This window comes from Arachis stenosperma, chromosome 10 (assembly GCF_014773155.1).
Source record: "Arachis stenosperma cultivar V10309 chromosome 10, arast.V10309.gnm1.PFL2, whole genome shotgun sequence".
Taxonomy (NCBI): Eukaryota; Viridiplantae; Streptophyta; class Magnoliopsida; order Fabales; family Fabaceae; genus Arachis; species Arachis stenosperma.
In genome coordinates, this window is record NC_080386.1 from 102,260,873 (window position 1) to 102,274,565 (window position 13,693).

The window sequence follows — 13,693 nt, forward strand, 5'->3', positions numbered from 1 at the left end:
GAAGTGGATTTCTGCACCAATTATCTTAGTTTATTCATTTTCTGTAAACCTAGGTTACTAGTTTACTATTTAAACAACTTTTACAGACTTATCTTGTACCTCATGACATTTTCAGATCTGAATTACATACTTTTGACGGCATGAGTCTCTAAACTCCATTGTTGGGGGTGAGGAGCTCTGCAGCGTCTCGATGATTTAATACAATTCCTTTGTTTTTCATTCAAACACGCTTGTTCTTATCTAAGATGTTTATTCGCGCTTAATTGTGAAGAAGGTGATGATCCGTGACACTCATCACCTTCCTCAATCCATGAACGTGTGCCTGACAACCATCTCCGTTCTACATCAGACTGAATGAATATCTCTTAGATTCCTCAACAGAATCTTTGTGGTATAAGCCGGATTGATGGCGGCATTCATGAGAATCCGGAAAGTCTAAACCTTGTCTGTGGTATTCCGAGTAGGATTCCGGGATTGAATGACTGTGACGTGCTTCAAACTCCTGAAGGCTGGGCGTTAGTGACAGACGCAAAAGAATCAATGGATTCTATTCCAACCTGATTGAGAACCGACAGATGATTAGCCGTGCTGTGACAGAGCATAGGAACGTTTTCACTGAGAGGATGGGAAGTAGCCATTGACAACGGTGACACCCTACATAGAGCTTGCCATGGAAGGAGCCTTGCGTGTGTGGAAGGATTTCAAGGAAGAGTTGAAGTTCAGAGGACAAAAGCATCTCCAAACTCCAACATATTCCACAATCCTTTATAAACAAGTAACTCTATTGTTCAAGTAATCCAAACAATTTTGTTGACATCCTGACTAAGACAAATAAAATAAACATTAATTGCTTCAAGCCAATAATCTCCGTGGGATCGACCCCTACTCACGTAAGGTATTACTTGGACGACCCAGTGCACTTGCTGGTTAGTTGTGCGAATCAAAAATTCGTGCACCACTCTGTTTGACTCTGTCTTGAGAGAAGCTCTTCATGCTTCCTCTCCATGGTGACAGAGGGATATCCTTGAGCCTTAAACACAAAGGATTCCTCATTCACTTGAATGATCAGTTCTCCTCTGTCAACATCAATCACAGCCTTTGCTGTGGCTAGGAAGGGTCTGCCAAGGATGATGGATTCATCCATGCATTTCCCAGTCTCTAGGACTATGAAATCAGCAGGGATGTAATGGTCTTCAATTTTCACCAGAACATCCTCTACAAGTCCATGAGCTTGTTTTCTTGAGTTGTCTGCCATCTCTAGTGAGATTCTTGCAGCTTGCACCTCAAAGATCCCTAGCTTCTCCATTACAGATAGAGGCATTAGGTTTACACTTGACCCTAAGTCACATAGAGCCTTCTTGAAGGTCATGGTGCCTATGGTACAAGGAATTGAAAACTTTCCAGGATCTTGTCTCTTTTGAGGTAATTTCTGCCTAGACAAGTCATCCAGTTCTTTGGTGAGCAAAGGAGGTTCATTCTCCCAAGTCTCATTACCAAATAACTTGTCATTTAGCTTCATGATTGCTCCAAGGTATTTAGCAACTTGCTCTTCAGTGACATACTCATCCTCTTCAGAGGAAGAATACTCATCAGAGCTCATGAATGGCAGCAGTAAGTCCAATGGAATCTCTATGGTCTCATTTTGAGCCTCAGATTCCCATGGTTCCTCATTGGGGAACTCAGTGGAGGCCAGTAGACGTCCATTGAGGTCTTCCTCAGTGGCGTTCACTTCCTCTCCTTCCTCTCCAAATTCGGCCATGTTGATGGCCTTGCACTCTCCTTTTGGATTTTCTTCTGTATTGCTTGGAAGTACTAGGAGGGAGTTCAGTAATTTTCTTGCTCAGCTGTCCCACTTGTGCCTCCAAGTTTCTAATGGAGGACCTTGTTTCAGTCATGAAACTTTGAGTGGTTTTGATTAGATCAGAGACCATGGTTGATAAGTCAGAGTGGTTCTGCTTAGAATTCTCTGTGTTGCTGAGAAGATGAGGAAAAGGCTTGCCATTGCTAAACCTGTTTCTTCCACCATTATTGTTGTTGAAACCTTGTTGAGGTCTCTGTGATCCTTCCATGAGAAATTTGGATGATTTCTCCATGAAGAATGATAGGTGTTTCCATAGGGTTCTCTCAAGTAATTCACCTCTTCCATTGAAGGGTTCTCAGGATCATAAGCTTCTTCTTCAGATGAAGCATCCTTAGTACTGCCAGGTGCATTTTGCATTCCAGACAGACTTTGAGAAATCAAATTGACTTGCTGAGTCAATATCATGTTCTGAGCCAATATGGCATTCAGAGTATCAATCTCAAGAACTCCTTTCTTCTGATTTGTCCCATTGTTCACAGGATTCCTTTCAGAAGTGTACATGAATTGGTTATTTGCAACCATTTCAATTAGTTCTTGAGCTTCTGTAGGCGTCTTCTTCAGATGAAGAGATCCTCCAGCAGAGCTATCCAAAGACATCTTGGATAGTTCAGAGAGACCATCATAGAAAATACCTATGATGCTCCATTCAGAAAGCATGTCAGAAGGACATTTTCTGATTAATTGTTTGTATCTTTCCCAAGCTTTATAGAGGGATTCTCCTTCCTTCTGTCTGAAGGTTTGGACTTCCACTCTAAGCTTACTCAATTTTTGAGGTGGAAAGAACTTTGCCAAGAAGGCATTGACTAGCTTTTCCCAAGAGTTCAGGATTTCTTTAGGTTGTGAGTCCAACCATGTCCTAGCTCTGTCTCTTACAGCAAAAGGGAATGGCATTAGTCTGTAGACCTCAGGGTCAACCCCATTAGTCTTGACAGTGTCACAGATTTGTAAGAATTCAGCTAAGAACTGATGAGGATCTTCCAATGGAAGTCCATGGAACTTGCAATTCTATTGCATTAGAGAAACTAATTGAGGCTTAAGCTCAAAGTTGTTTGCTCCAATGGCAGGGATAGAGATGCTTCTCCCATAGAAGTCGGGAGTAGGTGCAGTAAAGTTACCCAGCACCTTCCTTGCATTGTTGGCATTGTTGTTGTTTTCGGCTGCCATGGGTTCTTCTTCTTTGAAGATTTCTGTTAGGTCCTCTACAGAGAGTTGTGCCTTGGCTTCTCTTAGCTTTCGCTTCAAGGTCCTTTCAGGTTCAGGGTCAGCTTCAACAAGAATGCCTTTGTCTTTGTTCCTGCTCATATGAAAGAGAAGAGAACAAGAAAATTTGGAATCCTCTATGTCACAGTATAGAGATTCTTTGAGGTGTCAGAGAAGAAGAAAATTAGAAGGAAGAGGTAGAAGAATTCGAACTTAGTCAGATAGAGTTCGAATTGTGCATTGAGAAGGAGTGGTACTCCATAAATAGAAGGATGTGAGAAGAGAGGAAGAAATTTTCGAAAATTAAGTGAAAGATTTTGAAAACATTTTGAAAAATTTAATTGATTTTCGAAAACCAAGAGTGGGAAAGAAATCAAGTAATTTTTGAAAAAGATTTTGAAATTAGAATTTAAAAAGATATGATTGAAAACTATTTTGAAAAAGATGTGATTAAAAAGATTTGATTGAAAAGTTATGGTTTTTAAAAAGATATGATTGAAAAGATATGATTTGAAAACAATTTTAAAAAGATTTGATTTTTAAAAAAATAATGACTTGCCTAACAAGAAAAGATATGATTCAAACATTAAACCTTTCTCAACAGAAAAGGCAACATACTTGAATTGTTCAATCAAATCATTAATTGTTAGCAAGTATCTTTGAAAAAGGAAAGAAATTGATTTTGAAGAAGATTTGATTGAAAAGATATGAATTGGAAAAGATTTGATTTGAAAACTTTGAAAACTTGAAAAAAATCTGAATTAAAAACAGAATCTTCCCTCTTGTGCCATCCTAGCGTTAAACGCCCAGAATGGTGCACATTCTGGCGTTTAACGCCCAATGCACTACCTTTTTGGGCGTTAAATGCCCAACCAGGCACCCTGGCTGGCGTTTAAACGCCAGTCTGTCCTTCTTCACTGGGCGTTTTGAACGCCCAGCTTTTTCTGTGTAATTTCTCTGCTGCATGTTCTGAATCTTCAGTTCCCTGTACTATTGACTTGAAAATAGAACCAAGATCAAATAAACAATGCATGCAAGACACCAAACTTAAAATTAGACACTAGACTTAAACAAGAAGCATAAAAATATTTTTGGTTTTTTTTTTTTTTGATTTTGTAAATTTTTTGGTTTTTTCGAAAATTAAGTGGAAAAGAAAATAAAGGTATCAAAATTCTTAATGAGAATTCCAGGAATCATCCAATGTTAGTCTAAAGCTTCAGTCTAAAGAAATTAGACATGGCTAGCCAAGCTTCAGCAGGACATTGCATTCAAGAGCTAAATTGATAAGAATCAATCAGCTTTGGTGATGATAAGATCATCACCTTGAAACACTAGAATTCATTCTTAAGAACTCTGAAAAATACCTAATCTAAGCAACAAGATGAACCGTCAGTTGTCCATACACGAAACAATCCCCGGAAACGGCGCCAAAAACTTGGTGGGCGAAATTGTGAACACTACAACTTCGCACAACTAACCAGCAAGTGCACTGGGTCGTCCAAGTAATAAACCTTACGCGAGTAAGGGTCGATCCCACGGAGATTGTTGGTATGAAGCAAGCTATGGTCACCTTGTAAATCTTAGTCAGGTAGACTCAAATGGGTATGGGTGATATACGAATAAAACATAAAGATAAAGATAGAGATACTTATGTAATTCATTGGTGAGAACTTCAGATAAGCGAATGGAGATGCTTTGTCCCTTCCGTCTCTCTGCTTCCTACTGTCTTTATCCAATCCTTCTTACTCCTTCCATGGCAAGCTTATGCAAGGGTTTCACCGTTGTCAGTGGCTACCTCCCATCCTCTCAGTGGAAATGTTCAACGCACCCTGTCACGGCACGGCTATCCATCTGTCGGTTCTCAATCAGGCCGGAATAGAATCCAGTGATTCTTTTGCGTCTGTCACTAACGCCCCGCCCTCAGGAGTTTGAAGCACGTCACAGTCATTCAGTCATTGAACCCTACTAAGAATACCACAGACAAGGTTAGACCTTCCGGATTCTCTTGAATGCCGCCATCAGTTCTTGCCTATACCACGAAGACTCTGATCTCACGGAATGGCTGGCTCGGTTGTCAGGCGAGCGCTCGGTTGTCAGGCGATCAACCATGCGTCGTGTATCAGGAATCCAAGAGATATTCACCCAGTCTAAGGTAGAACGGAGGTGGTTGTCAGTCACACGTTCATAGGTGAGAATGATGATGAGTGTCACGGATCATCACATTCATCAAGTTGAAGAACAAGTGATATCTTGGAACAAGAACAAGCGGAATTGAATAGGAGAACAATAGTAATTGCATTAATACTCGAGGTACAGCAGAGCTCCACACCTTAATCTATGGTGTGTAGAAACTCCACCGTTGAAAATACATAAGAACAAGGTCTAGGCATGGCCGAATGGCCAGCCTCCCAAAGAGGGTTCAATCATAAAAACATGATCAAAAGATCTTAAGATTGAAAGATGAAAATACAATAGTAAAAGGTCCTATTTATAGGAAACTAGTAGCTTAAGAATTACAAAGATGAGTAAATGACATAAAAATCAACTTCTGGGCCCACTTGGTGTGTGCTTGGGCTGAGAAATGAAGCATTTTCGTGTAGAGACTCTTCTTGGAGTTAAACGCCAGCTTTTGTGCCAGTTTGGGCGTTTAACTCCCACTTTGGTGCTAGTTCCGGCGTTTAACGCTGGGAAATCTGAAGGTGACTTTGAACGCCGGTTTGGGCCATCAGATCTTGGGCAAAGTATGGATTATCATATATTGCTGGAAAGCCCAGGATGTCTACTTTCCAACGCCGTTGAGAGCGCGCCAATTGGGCTTCTGTAGCTCCAGAAAATCCACTTCGAGTGCAGGGAGGTCAGAATCCAACAGCATCTGCAGTCCTTTTCAGTCTCTGAATCAGATTTTTGCTCAGGTCCCTCAATTTCAGCCAGAAAATACCTGAAATCACAGAAAAACACACAAACTCATAGTAAAGCCCAGAAAAGTGAATTTTAACTAAAAACTAATAAAAAGTATACTAAAAACTAACTAAATCTACTAAAAACATACTAAAAACAATGCCAAAAAGCGTACAAATTATCCGCTCATCAGCCTTGTATATATATCCCTACCTTTACCTCAGCCCCATTACAACCCTGAAAAGACCTCATGATGTTTGCATTAGTATACTAAATATTTGTTGATTGGTTAGATGAAGAACAAAGTTTTAGAAAGCATGATTAGAGAAGAGTAGAGAGATTGACCCTAGACACTTGAGAGATTTGAGCGCATATACACTACCAGTGAGGGTTCAATGCTTGATTCTATGTTCCCTGCTTTCATGAGCTATCTTCTTACAAGTTTACTTGTTTTCATTGTATGATTTGAATTAGTGAAATCTGATTTATGTTTGTCTTGGAGAACTTATTTATTTTTAACCAAGTAGGTAGAAACATTTTGCATTTAGTTGCATTCATAGGTTGCATCTCATACATTCTATCATTCATCTTCATCTCTTTATAGTTTCTCTTGAGCTTAGCATGAGGACATGCTATTGTTTAAGTGTGGGGAGGTTGATAAACCACTATTTTATGGTTTATCTTATGCTCAATTGAGTGGTTTTTATCAACTCTTTACTCACTTATTCATACAATTCGCATGTTTTACATTTTCCTTCCTGATTTTGTGCTATGATTGAAAACATGCTTCTTTGATCTTATATTTGTTTATTATTAATCCTCTCTTATTACCATTAGATGCCTTGATATGTGTGTTAAGTGTTTTCAGATATTATAAGGCAGGAATGGCTTGGAGGATGGAAAGGAAGCATGCAAAAGTGGAAGGAATACAAGAAGTTGGTGAAACTGCTAAGTTGTCCAGCCTGACCTCTTCGCACTCAAACGGCTATAACTTTAGCTACAAAGGTCCAAACGACATGGTTCCAATTGCGTTGAAAAGCTAACATCCGGAGCTTCGATTTGATATATAATTTATCATAGTTGCCCTGAAGCTAGGCGACGCGAACGCGTGATCTACGCGGACGTGTCGCAGCTGCGAACTTCAATCCGCGCGGCCGCGTGGGCGGCGCCTCCGCGTCACTTGCCCGCGACCTGAACGTACCAAAATACACAGGGGGCAATTTCTAGGCTATTTTTGACCCAGTTTTCGGCCCAGAATACACAGATTAGAGGCTATAAAGTGGGGGAATGCATCCATTCATCATCAAGCTTTTGATAATTCACTTTTTAGGATTTAGATGTAATTTTTAGAGAGAGAGGCTCTCTCCTCTTTCTTAGGATTTAGGATTAGGATTTCTAGAAATTAGGAATATTTCATCTTCATCTCAGGTTCAATGTTCTTTTTATTTATTTTCTCTTTTATTTTTATTTACTCTGATGCTTTCATTTGTATCTGAATTGTGTTGTCCAATTGGCTTATGAACTTTCCATGTTAGGATTGATTTTCTTATTTAATACACATTACTGAGATGTTTTCAGATAAATGATTTTAATTTAGATTTTCTACCTTTTGGCTCTGGTTGATTAATTGGTAACTCTTGAGTTATCAAACTCATTGTTGATTGAAAATTGGAATTCTTCAAGAATTGATTCGAGATCCAATAACTCTAACTTTTCCCAAGGAAAGACTAGGACTTGAGGATTCGAATTAATTCATCCACTTAACTTACCATCATAGTTAGAGGTTAACAAAGTGGGAGAAAAATCCAATTCTCATCACAATTGATAAGGATAACTAGGATAAGACTTCCAGTTCTTATACCTTGCCAAGAGATTTTATTATTGTTAATTTATTTTACTTGTCATTTAAATGTACTTGTGCCCATTGCCCAAACTTCAAAACCCCAATTTACAAACTCATAACCAATAATAAGAACATACCTCCCTGCAATTCCTTGAGAAGACGACCCGAGGTTTAAATACTCGGTTATCAAATTTAAAAAGGGGTTTGTTACTTGTGACAACCAAAACTTTTGTACGAAGGAATTTCTGTTTGTTTAGAAACTATATCTACAACGCGACTATTTTTATAAAATTCTTTACTAGCAAAAATCCCAACGTCACTTGTGCAATGTTATTTATAAAATTATTACCAAAGTGTTAGTTAATCGCTTTCGCCACTTTCTTACAGAAGTGATTGGCCCACTTTAGGGTGGGTTCATACTAGGAAGAGGGACAAGTGAGAATATTATTATTACTCAAGAGATTCTTCACTTCATGCGCAGAACTAAGTAAAAAAAAGGAACTATTGCTTTTAAAATAGACCTTTAAAAGGCTTATGATAAAGTTAATTGGATATTTCTTCAGCATTCACTTCATCGCTTTGGTTTTCCTAGCAGTATCATTACTTTGATCATGAGATGTGTTTTCTCTTCGTCTCTCTCATCTTATGGAATGGTGAGAGGCTTCAGAATTTTAATCCTCATAGACAGTTCTAGCAAGGTGATCCATTGTCTCCTTATCTGTTTGTCTTGTGTATGGAACGGCTGGCTTGCCATATGATGAGCGGATAATTTGTACGCTTTTTGGCATTGTTTTTAGTATGTTTTTAGTATATTTAGTTGAGTTTTTAGTATATTTTTATTAGTTTTTAGTTAAAATTCACTTTTCTAGACTTTACTATGAGTTTGTGTGTTTTTCTGTGATTTCAGGTATTTTCTGGCTGAAATTGAGGGACCTGAGCAAAAATCTGATTCAGAGACTGAAAAGGACTGCAGATGCTGTTGGATTCTGACCTCCCTGCACTCGAAGTGGATTTTCTGGAGCTACAGAAGCCCAATTGGCGCGTTCTCAACGGCGTTGGAAAGTAGACATCCTGGGCTTTCCAGAAATATATGATAGTCCATACTTTGCCCAAGATTTGATGGCCCAAACCGGCGTTCAAAGTCACCTTTAGAATTCCCAGCGTTAAACGCCGGAACTGGCACCAAAGTGGGAGTTAAACGCCCAAACTGGCACAAAAGCTAGCGTTTAACTCCAAGAAGAGTCTCTACACGAAAATGCTTCAATGCTCAGCCCAAGCACACACCAAGTGAGCCCGGAAGTGGATTTTTATGTCATTTACTCATCTCTGTACACCCTAGGCTACTAGTTCTCTATATATAGGACCTTTTACTATTGTATTTTAATCTTCGGATCTTTGGAATCTTTTGATCTTTAGATCTTTTGATCACTTTAGATCTCTAGATCATCTTTGGACATCTAGTTCTTAGATCATTTGGGGGCTGGCCTCACGGCCATGCCTAGACCTTGTTCTTATGTATTTTCAACGGTGGAGTTTCTACACACCATAGATTAAGGTGTGGAGCTCTGCTGTACCTCGAGTATTAATGCAATTACTATTGTTCTTCTATTCAATTCCGCTTGTTCTTGTTCCAAGATATTACTTGTTCTTCAACTTGATGAATGTGATGATCCGTGACATTCATCATCATTCTCACCTATGAACGTGTGACTGACAACCACCTCCGTTCTACCTTAGATTGGGTGAATATCTCTTGGATTCCTGATACACGATGCATGGTTGATCGCCTGACAACCAAGCGCTCGCCTGACAAACGAGCCAGCCATTCCGTGAAATCAGAGTCTTCGTGGTATAGGCAAGAACTGATGGCGGCATTCAAGAGAATCTGGAAGGTCTAACCTTGTCTGTGGTATTCTGAGTAGGATTCAATGATTGAATGACTGTGACGTGCTTCAAACTCCTGAGGGCGGGGCGTTAGTGACAGACGCAAAAGAATCACTGGATTCTATTCCGGCCTGATTGAGAACCGACAGATGGATAGCCGTGCCGTGACAGGGTGCGTTGAACATTTCCAATGAGAGGATGGGAGGTAGCCACTGACAACGGTGAAACCCTTGCATAAGCTTGCCATGGAAAGGAGTAAGAAGGATTGGATAAAGACAGTAGGAAAGCAGAGAGACGGAAGGGACAAAGCATCTTCATACGCTTATCTGAAGCTCTCACCACGGATATACATAAGTATCTCTATCTTTATCTTTATGTTTCATTCATCATCTATACCCATTTGAGTCTGCCTGACTAAGATTTACAAGGTGACCATAGCTTGCTTCATACCAACAATCTCCGTGGGATCGACCCTTACTCGCGTAAGGTTTATTACTTGGACGACCCAGTGCACTTGCTGGTTAGTTGTGCGAAGTTGTAGTGATCACGATTTCACCCACCAAGTTTTTGGCGCTGTTGCCGGGGATTGTTTCGAGTACGGACAACTGACGGTTCATCTTGTTGCTTAGATTAGGTATTTATCTTCAAAGTTCTTAAGAATGAATTCTAGTGTTTCAAGGTGATGTTCTTATCATCACCAAAGCTGATTGATTCTCATCAATTTAGCTCTTGAATGCAATGTCCTGCTGAAAGCTTGGCTAGCCATGTCTAATTTCTTTAGACTGAAGCTTTAGACTAACATTGCATGATTCCTGGAATTTTCATTAAGAATTTTGATACCTTTATTTTCTTTTCCACTTAATTTTCGAAAAATCAAAAAAATTTACAAAATCATAAAAACCAAAAATATTTTATGTTTCTTGTTGAGTCTAGTGTCTCATTTTAAGTTTGGTGTCAATTGCATGTTTCTGTTCTTCTTGCATTCATTCATGTGTCTTCATTAATCTTCAAGATGTTCTTGATGACTTCCTTGCTCTGATCTTTGAATTCTCTTGACTTGAGTGTTTTGTTGTTTCTCATGTGCATTCTCATGTTGTTAGTGTCCGTAGTATACAAACTGCTAAGTTTGGTGTCTTGCATGCATTGTTATTTGATTTTAGTTGCATTTTGATTATTCCTCATTATTAAAATTCCAAAAATATTTTTAATTTGTGTCTTTTCAAGTCAATAATACAGAGAATTGAAGATTCAGAACATACAGCAGAGGAATTATACAGAAAAAGCTGGGCGTTCAAAACGCCCAGTGAAGAAGGAAATCTGGCGTTTAAACGCCAGCCAGGGTGCCTGGCTGGGCGTTTGACGCCCAAAAAGGTAGTGCATTGGGCGTTAAACGCCAGAATGTGCACCATTCTGGGCGTTTAACGCCAGGATGGCACAAGAGGGAAGATTTTGTTTTCAAATCAATTTTTTTTTTCAAGTTTTCAAAGTTTTTCAAAATCAAATCTTTTTCAAATCATATCTTTTCAATCAAACCTTTTTCAAAATCAATTTCTTTCCTTTTTCAAAGATACTTGCTAACAATTAATGATTTGATTGAACATTTTAAGTATGTTGCCTTTTCTGTTAAGAAAGGTTTAATGTTTGAATCATATCTTTTCTTGTTAGCCAAGTCATTAATTTTTAAAATCAAATCTTTTTAAAATTGTTTTCAAATCATATCTTTTCAATCATATCTTTTTAAAAGCATAACTTTTCAATCATATCTTTTTAATCACATCTTTTTCAAAATAGTTTTCAATCATATCTTTTTAAATTCTAATTTCAAAATCTTTTTCTAAAAATACTTGATTTCTTCTCCATTCTTAGTTTTCGAAAATCAATTCAAGTTTTTCAAAATGTTTTTAAAATCTTTTACCTAATTTTCGAAAATTTCTTCCCCTCTTCTCACATCCTTCTATTTATGAAGTACCAATCCCCCTCCATGCACAATTCGAACTCTATCTCACTAAGTTCGAATTCTTCTACCTCTTCCTTCTAATTTTCTTTTTCTCTGACACCTCAAGGAATCTCTATACTGTAACATAGAGGATTCCATATTTTCTTGTTCTCTTCTCTTTCATATGAGCAGGAACAAAGACAAAGGCATTCTTGTTGAAGCTGACCCTGAACCTGAAAGGACCTTGAAGCAAAAGCTAAGAGAAGCTAAGGCACAACTCTCTGTAGAGGACCTAACAGAAATCTTCAAAGTAGAAGAACCCATGGCAGCCGAAAATAACAACAATGCCAACAATGCAAGGAAGGTGCTTGGTGACTTTACTGCACCTACTCCCGACTTCTATGGGAGAAGCATCTCTATCCCTGCCATTGGAGCAAACAACTTTGAGCTTAAGCCTCAATTAGTTTCTCTAATGCAACAGAATTGCAAGTTCCATGGACTTCCATTGGAAGATCCTCATCAGTTCTTAGCTGAATTCTTGCAAATCTGTGACACTGTCAAGACTAATGGGGTTGACCCTGAGGTCTACAAACTAATGCTATTCCCTTTTGCTGTAAGAGACAGAGCTAGGACATGGTTGAACTCACAACCTAAAGAAAGCCTGAACTCTTGGGAAAAGCTAGTCAATGCCTTCTTGGCAAAGTTCTTTCCACCTCAAAAATTGAGTAAGCTTAGAGTGGAAGTCCAAACCTTCAGACAGAAGGAAGGAGAATCCCTCTATGAAGCTTGGGAAAGATACAAACAATTAATCAGAAAATGTCCTTCTGACATGCTTTCTGAATGGAGCATCATAGGTATTTTCTATGATGGTCTCTCTGAACTATCCAAGATGTCTTTGGATAGCTCTGCTGGAGGATCTCTTCATCTGAAGAAGACGCCTACAGAAGCTCAAGAACTAATTGAAATGGTTGCAAATAACCAATTCATGTACACTTCTGAAAGGAATCCTGTGAACAATGGGACAAATCAGAAGAAAGGAGTTCTTGAGATTGATACTCTGAATGCCATATTGGCTCAAAACAAGATATTGACTCAGCAAGTCAATTTGATTTCTCAAAGTCTGTCTGGAATGCAAAATGCACCTGGCAGTACTAAGGATGCTTCATCTGAAGAAGAAGCTTATGATCCTGAGAACCCTTCAATGGAAGAGGTGAATTACCTGGGAGAACCCTATGGAAACACCTATAATTCTTCATGGAGAAATCATCCAAATTTCTCATGGAAGGATCAACAGAGACCTCAACAAGGTTTCAACAACAATAATGGTGGAAGAAACAGGTTTAGCAATGGCAAGCCTTTTCCATCATCTTCTCAGCAACAGACAGAGAATTCTAAGCAGAACCACTCTGACTTAGCAACCATGGTCTCTGATCTAATCAAAACCACTCAAAGTTTCATGACTGAAACAAGGTCCTCCATTAGAAACTTGGAGGCACAAGTGGGACAGCTGAGCAAGAAAATTACTGAACTCCCTCCTAGTACTCTTCCAAGCAATACAGAAGAAAATCCAAAAGGAGAGTGCAAGGCCATCAACATGGCCGAATTTCGAGAGGAAGGAGAGGAAGTGAACGCCACTGAGGAAGACCTCAATGGACGTCCACTGGCCTCCACTGAGTTCCCCAATGAGGAACCATGGGAATCTGAGGCTCAAAATGAGACCATAGAGATTCCATTGGACTTACTGCTGCCATTCATGAGCTCTGATGAGTATTCTTCCTCTGAAGAGGATGAGTATGTCACTGAAGAGCAAGTTGCTAAATACCTTGGAGCAATCATGAAGCTAAATGACAAGTTATTTGGTAATGAGACTTGGGAGAATGAACCTCCTTTGCTCACCAAAGAACTGGATGACTTGTCTAGGCAGAAATTACCTCAAAAGAGACAAGATCCTGGGAAGTTTTCAATACCTTGTACCATAGGCACCATGACCTTCAAGAAGGCTCTGTGTGACTTAGGGTCAAGTGTAAACCTCATGCCTCTCTCTGTAATGGAGAAGCTAGGGATCTTTGAG

The 13,693-nt window shown here is 39.1% G+C and overlaps 1 non-coding gene across 1 annotated transcript; it reads right to left on the minus strand.

Moving 5' to 3' along the window:
* Positions 1-12,349: 12,349 nt before the first annotated feature.
* LOC130958550 (small nucleolar RNA R71) lies at positions 12,350-12,457 on the minus strand. Its single transcript, XR_009077664.1, has one exon. It is a non-coding gene; the product is annotated as a small nucleolar RNA R71 (small nucleolar RNA).
* Between the last annotated feature and the right edge of the window lie 1,236 nt (positions 12,458-13,693).